At 42.0% G+C, this 7,500-nt stretch overlaps 1 protein-coding gene and 1 long non-coding RNA gene across 4 annotated transcripts in view; both read left to right on the forward strand.

Annotated features, from left to right (window-relative positions):
• Window positions 1-7,275, forward strand: part of LOC121720432 — a 15,903-nt gene extending 8,628 nt beyond the window's left edge. The window contains exon 3 of the long non-coding RNA XR_006034544.1: window positions 7,223-7,275. This is a non-coding gene — a long non-coding RNA (uncharacterized LOC121720432). The remainder of the gene's footprint in view (window positions 1-7,222) is intronic.
• Window positions 1-7,500, forward strand: part of LOC121720430 (clathrin coat assembly protein AP180-like) — a 39,416-nt gene that overhangs the window by 13,443 nt on the left and 18,473 nt on the right. The window lies entirely within an intron of this gene.

Consider the following 7,500-nt stretch of genomic DNA (forward strand, 5'->3'; position numbering starts at 1 on the left):
TGTGTGTTTGTTTGTGTGTGTGTGTGTGTGTGTGTGTGTATGTGTGTGTCCAGCTGTCCAGTTTGTGTGGGCAAAGTGATAGAATTGAGCCTAGTCAAGTGTGCACATGTATGTACCTCTTCCTGTCACTATCACATAGTCACACACACACACACACACAGACACACACACGCACACACACACACACACACACACACACACACACACACACACACACACACTTACCAGACACCCTTACAGTGTATCATTCTGACAGAGAGAGAGAGAGAGAGAGAGAGGGAAATAGAGAATGTGATGTGTTGATATGGTTGTAAGCAGACAAGCATTGCTTTCCCCTCGTGAGTCGTGATATGAAAGCAGCTACAGCTACAGTATGGCCGATGACTGCATGTGCTGTGTGCCAGTGAGTTCAGCTGCTAGTATGGATGAGTGAAAGTGGCTGGAAATAGGAATCAAGTGGTGTGTTTAGCATGTGCTGTGTGTGTTGCCTGTGGCAAAGATTCGTGTTTGCAATGGTCCCACGGACGATTTTGTAATTTTAGTATCAGCCAGGGAAGTGTGTGTGTGTGTTTGGGGTGGCATGTGTGATGGAATCAATACATGTAGTGTAGTGCTAGTAGCTAATCTGCCATGCAGTCACACCACATGTACCAGACATAACCACTGCAGATCCTCCTATTCATCAAATACTCACCAGCAGGATGTGTCCACTGGAGAGTATTTGTTATTAACACCGCCAAGAAAGTCATGTTCTCACCAGTGTCTGTTTGTTTGGTTGTCAGTTAGTTTGATTGTTTGTGGACAGGTTTCACAAACACTGCTGGCACCATTTTCATGAAACTTAGTCAAGTGGTGTTGCATGGGTAAAGAAGAGGAACTCATGTGAACTTTGGACTGGATCTGACTCAGAGAGAACCTGCATGAAATTAGTTTCACTTTTGCTAATGTTCCGTAATGCAACGTTAGTTCATCTTTTGTTAATGTCGCGAGATACAGCATTAGTTCATATTTTGCTAATGTTGCGAGATACAGCATTAGTTTATATTTTGCTAATGTTGCGAGGTCTGAGATTTGCTAATAATAAAAATATGTGCTAATATTGTATAATTTGTTTTGGCTGCAGCTAATGTTCCAGCTAATGTTAGGAGATACAGCATTAGATTGGCTTGTGAAATATGACACTAAAGAGAACATGATGGAGGTATGCACTCTACTGAGTGCAACCTCATTAAACCTCAATACATAACTACTCGTTATTTATTTGAACTGTAAATGAACTCTAACTGAAATAGCGCTGCAATCTCCGCAGTTGAACTGTGGCCATCATGTGTCAGGCATGTAGACTGGACAGGCTTCACTTGTGTGTTGATTTCTCTGTATTACTGTATATCTCTATAGCTCAGTGCATTATCTGCTCTCTGCACAGTGTCTCCTCTCTGTCCTCTCTCTATTTATATATGCCACTTCTCTCAAACCCTCCCCCACTTCTCTTCCCCGCTCCCTCTCTCTCTCTCTCTCTCTCTCTCTCTCTCTGTGTGTCTGTGTGTGTGTGTGCGTGTGTGTGTGTGTGTGTGTGTGTGTGAAAGAGTGTGTGACGTCACACCCTACTACCCTCTTCTCCAGCATGCTCTAGTGCATGATTATGCCTCAGGTGGGGAGGCTTAAAAATAGAGCAATGTGTGAGAGTGTGTGAGAGAGTGTGTGACATTGGGAATGGTGTGTGTGTGTGTGTGTGTGTGTGTGTGTGTGTGTGTGTGTGTGTGTATGTGTGTGTGATTGTATACGTATTGCCTGCATGTCTACACCAAAGTGTATGTCTACACCATGCCCCCTTCCTCCTCCTAGCTCTTCTCTGTGCTGTGATGTGCTGTGCTGTGTTGTGTTGTGTTGTGTTGTGTTGTGCTGTGTTGTGTTGTGTTGTGTTGTGTTGTGTTGTGTTGTGTTGTGTTGTGTTGTGTTGTGTTGTGTTGTGTTGTGTTGTGCTGTGCTGTGCTGTGATGTGCTGTGCTGTGCTGTGCTGCTGTGCTGTGCTGTGGTGTGCTGTGACCACAGACAAAGGAGACTCAGCATCAATTGGACTTTTACGATGTCTGTTGCAGCTGTGTGCCAGACAGTAAGCCTCTCTCTCTCTCTCTCTCTCTCTCTCTCTCTCTCTCTCTCTCTCTCTCTCTCTCTCTCTCTCTCTCTCTCTCCCTGCCTCTATCTTCTTTCTCTGAATAATTCACTAACTGGTGGGGCGTTCTGTGGCTGTGTTTGTATGAGTCATTGCAGGTGTGGGCTGGGGGTCCTCTTTTCTGATTGTGTGTGTGTATGTGTCTCTGTGTGTCTGTGTGTGTCTACGTGTGTGTGTGTGTGTGTGTGTGTGTGTGTGTGTGTGTGTGTGTGTGTGTGTGTGTGTGTGTGTGTGTATGTGTGTCTGTGTCTGTGTGTGTGTGTGTGTGTGTGTGTGTGTGTGTGTGTGTACAGTACTGTATGTGTGTCTGTGTGTGTCTGTGTGTGTGTTTGTGTGTGTGTGTGTGTGTGTGTGTGTGTGTGTGTGTGTGTTTACTGTGAGCTAGGGTTCAGCACTTTAAGCAAATTCTTACAGTCCTGTGTGTTGTGACACACATATTATCATTTAGTGGGACAGATGTACAAAGGGAGCATAATTAGCACCTTTGTCAGTCCGGAAGGAAGCACACAGTGTGCCTTGCCATATTACATGGGATTTGCTAAGCATTCACATCTTCAGGTAAACAACGCTTGTCACCTCCATCCAAAAAGCTGATTAAATAGTCTAGCAGACATAGGAAACTGGATGACGTGGAAAAAAAACTAAAGTAATACATTAAAAGGTAAACAAAAGTAGAAGTTGTTTTCAATATGGTTCAAAGTAGAACTGGTGCTCTGAGTACTGCTGCTCGGCTCTGTTGATTCTGAAAATGTCTCTCATTGATATATTTGGTGTCAGTCTGGACTACATCTGCTTTTAAAGGACAGAACATTGTCATTGCAAAACAGACGTGGGCTGATTTCATACATATGGCGGAATACCTAATCAGTTGCCGTTAACACTCCTCCTCCCCATGTTTTTGCGCGATACTCACACTTTTTCCTTGATCTTACCATAAATGCAAATGCATGAGTAAGAAAAGAGCAGCTTGTATAACAGCTCTCCTGTGGGCTCTGATTCATGTGTGGTCTGGTCAGAGCCGGACAGTAACGGAGTACATTTACTTGAGTACAGTACTTGAGTACAATTCTGAGAGATCTGTACTTTACTCGAGTATCATTTTTGGGGAGTACTCTTGACTTTACTCAAGTACATTTTGAGAGGCAAATGTTGTACTCTTTACTCCACTACATTTCTATCCATAACCGTGAGTACCCGTAACTTCTAAAAAAAAAAGGAAAAAAGAAAAATCTCGGAAACCCTCAATTTGTTGTTTCCCTCTCAAACGTGATTGGATTGTGCAGGCGCCACTGATTGGGACGGCCTATCAGCAATCACCTTGAGCTTTCCGCCAAAGTCAACTCCATGGTCAAATTTAGATAAGAGACGAAACCATGGACGAAACAATGGATGAAGATGCAGCAGGTCAATCCTGGGAATGTGCCAACCTGTGGCGCCACCTCGCCAGACTATTTAAATTTTCTGCTTCAAGTGTTTCAATTACAAAATAGTATTTTGTATTTGAAAAACGTATTTTAAATACATATATTAGAAATACTGCCCATCACTGGCAACATAGTAAAAAGATGAAAATGACTTGATTTTACTTTCAATTCCTTTTACATTCACCAACATTAACATTTTTCAAAACTCCATGTAGGATGATTCTGTACATAAATGTGAGCACTGTGGCAGTAGTAATGCAATATTTAGAAAATGTACTCTTGTACTCTTGATACTCAAGTACTTTTAAAAACAAGTACTTCAGTACTTTTACTTAAGTAGACATCTGACTGTTGTACTTTTACTTGTACTTTTATTTTTAGCAAATGCTAAAATTTATTTATTTATTTTAAAATACTTTTAAAATTTAGCAAAGGGTATCTGTACTTTTACTCAAGTAATGAAGCTGTGTACTCTGTCCGCCTCTGGGTCTGGTCCATGTTATAAGCACAAATACAACTTGAAACAGGTGATAATGCCTTGGTACGTCAGCTCCAGACTATGCCCTATGTACTTACACACACACACACACACACACACACACACACACACACACACAAACAACCAATGTATGCACACACACACACACACAGGTATGCATGCTCAAAGAGAGAGACAGAGTGGGAGAGAGAGAGAGAGAGAGAGAGAGAGAGAGAGAGAGAGAGAGAGAGAGAGAGAGAGAGAGAGAGACAGAGAGAGAGACAGAGACAGAGAGAAACTCCCACTCTCTCTCTCTGGGTAGTTTTCTGTCCCTGCTCAGTGGCTCTACTTCCCTTTCCCAGTCTTGAGGGAAGGGCCCAGTGGGTGTGCAACAGAGGGCTTATTACCGTTTGACAGGAGACGTATTTTGCTGAAGCATGAGGTGGTCCATTAACCTACTACTAGAGTGACTCACCCCCGGGGACTGACAACCTGATCTTTCACAGCCTCAGTATAGTGTTGCCATCATGATCAATGCAAGAGTAGGGTATCAAAACAGTGACAGGGTCCAGAGTAGAAGCTTAGATTTTGCTGGATATGTATTACATGTGTAAAGAGGAAAAAACGCACGCACATCCCGATCTAATCCTGGGTGCTGGACAAAACACTTACGATGAGAGAGAGGGGAAAAAGTCTGCAACACCAGTATATGCTCCCAAGTTATAGTTTATTTACGGTGACGTTTCGGGCCCACACACGTCTGATGAAGGGCTTGAGTGGGCCCGAAACGTCACGGTAAATAAACTATAACTTGGGAGCATATACTGGTGTTGCGGACTTTTTCCCCTCTCTCTCATCGTATGTATTACATGTGTGCATGGCTGTTACTGAAGAGATGTGGCCCTGTTCCTGAAGATCAGCGATCTGGCTAAGGCACTTATTCTATGCCAGCAGGACTGCTGTGGAGCGCAAGATGTAGTAAAGCGAGAAAATCCTGATCTAGTAGATGTGAACATGTAAACGTCTACAGCAGGAGTTGGGAGCCAGATATACTGTAGCTTTTCTCTTGACTGCATGTGGCTTGTGAAGAAATTTGAGATTTTTTTTTCAGGGTAAATAAGTGGCGAAAATTGGTTAAAATGACACTACTGTGTCAATTCAATGTAAAATGAATGTACTTTCTAAATGTGAATTGGAACACCTAGTTTACGTGTAATCTCAGTTGGCACAAAAACTCAATTCTCATTGTGCAATGCTGCCAGACATGAGCTGTTGTCAACTTCATACTCTTCTAGCCCACATCCCAGTCAATGGCACCTCCTGGCACATTTCCTGCTACACTTTTGTCTCGCCTCAAGTGACGTCAGCCATTTGTCAGCGATACTCTGCAGGTAACACATTGAACATGAAACTTGTTGTTTTTTACCCGTGAATGGAGTAATTATATAATTTAGTCCAACAATTTAAGCCTATTATCAGAAAAAAATACTTTTCTGATTGGCTGGTGGGGTGGCTATTAATTCTGAATAATGGGACACCTATGAAGTACTGTAGATCTGGTAAAAAAGTTAAATCACCGTTCCATATCAATGCTTTTGAATGGTAACTATAACAATCATAGTAGGTGTGCTCTGCATGTCGTGGAGTTCTTTGCACTGTACACCGGCGACCCGGGTTCGATTCCTGCCCCATGGTCCTTTCCAGATCCCACCCTGACTCTCTCTCCCACTCGCTTCCTGTCATTCTCCACTGTCCTATCTCATTAAAGGCATAAAAAACCCCAAAAATATACAAAAAAGTAATAGTATCAAATTAACTATATGTAGTTAAAATAACTTATGTTTTGGAGATCTCCAAAATTCTCCAAAATTCTGTAGGGTTTATGTGGAGGCGGAAGAGCTGCATGGTGATCTGCACTCGATTGCTCTTCCTCAGCCAACAGATGTTGCGTCTCATTAGACTGAAATTGAATTTCACAGTCTGAAACTGAATTGTGAAAATTCGTGGAAGTGCATAGAGCTTTTAGGATAGGGAATTTCAGTGCGGAACATTTACGAATCAGAGAAAATGAATTAAATTTCAAAATATTTCATCCAGTTTTTAAGTTTACTTTAGGATTCAGTTAGAAACTTAATTAAATTTAAAATCAAATTTCCAAATATACTATTCCAGTTGGGTTTTTCTATACAATTGCTCAGATTCAGCAATTCAAAAACAAAATATTTAGATTTACTCCATATAGATTTCTCTTAATGAAATAAAGCACAAAATATTTGGTATTATGGCTCTCCCAACTGAAAAGGTTTCCGTCTGTGGTTAGGTGGTGTTACTGTGAAGCACTATGCTGCTGAGAAATGCGAGAAAGTGCTGCTAGTGTGCCAAAGCCAGACACGGTCTCTGGGGATCTCGCTGGGAGCATGTCTGCCCATGGAATTGACTGGAGACTCTCTCTGTGATCACAGTCTGGATATTAGCGTACAACACAATGTCATGTTCCTTATCTGACGTAATGTTTGCTGTTATCTAAACTATTATTAATACTGAAGCTACTAGTTCGCCGATTGGGTGAATTGATTGTTGCTCTAAATTCCATTAGATCAGGGATTCTTCATCCTCAGCAGTCTCTCTCATCAGTTCTAAATATCTCTGTGGTACTTGTCTCCAACGTCATTCTATCTGTCTGCATTTCTGAGCAACAGCATATACAGTACACACCAGTTCAGATAATTTAACCCAGTAAATATTTATATGAAAAATTCAGCAACAATCCAGCACTGCAGAGTAGCAAGAGGAGCAGTGCAGCGATGGAAAGCTCGCTCTCTGTGTGTTTACTCTCTCTCGCCTTCTCAGTGTGTGTGTGTGTGTGTGTGTGTGTGTGGCTGTGTGCAGTGAAACGAGAGATTCATACTGTAATGGCTTGGGTCTGAAGAAGAGGGGGAATTTGCTGACTCATACAGTATAACCGTGAGGAATTAAAACTCTCTTTCTCTCTCTCTCCACCCTGTCTGGATCTGCACCTTGTCATCTTAATTCTATGATCCAGCTTTATGCCCCCTCTCACCCACTGTGGTCCTCTGATGAGCATCTGCTGTGTCAGCCCTCCGTCAGGACTAAGAGGTCACTGTCAAGACTGTGATTCGCAGTTAGTGGAATGATTTACCTAATGCTCTTCATTCTAGCGAGAGTTTTAGGATTTAGAAACAACACAAACTGTGGTTGTCCCTATCTGGACGTAGATACTGTATGTGTTAAAAACAACAAGTTGTGTTATTTTCAACTCTTTCATTTTAAAGACTCATCTGTTTACCTAGTATTTAACTATGCCTCTGCATCTTTGTTTGCCAATTCTGATTTGAAATTTGAATTTGATTAAATTGAGATAATCTAATGATAAGTAACAAACAGCTTCTCACCCCTCATCTTCC

The sequence above is a fragment of the Alosa sapidissima genome, chromosome 10 (genome assembly GCF_018492685.1).
Source record: "Alosa sapidissima isolate fAloSap1 chromosome 10, fAloSap1.pri, whole genome shotgun sequence".
NCBI lineage: Eukaryota > Metazoa > Chordata > Actinopteri > Clupeiformes > Clupeidae > Alosa > Alosa sapidissima.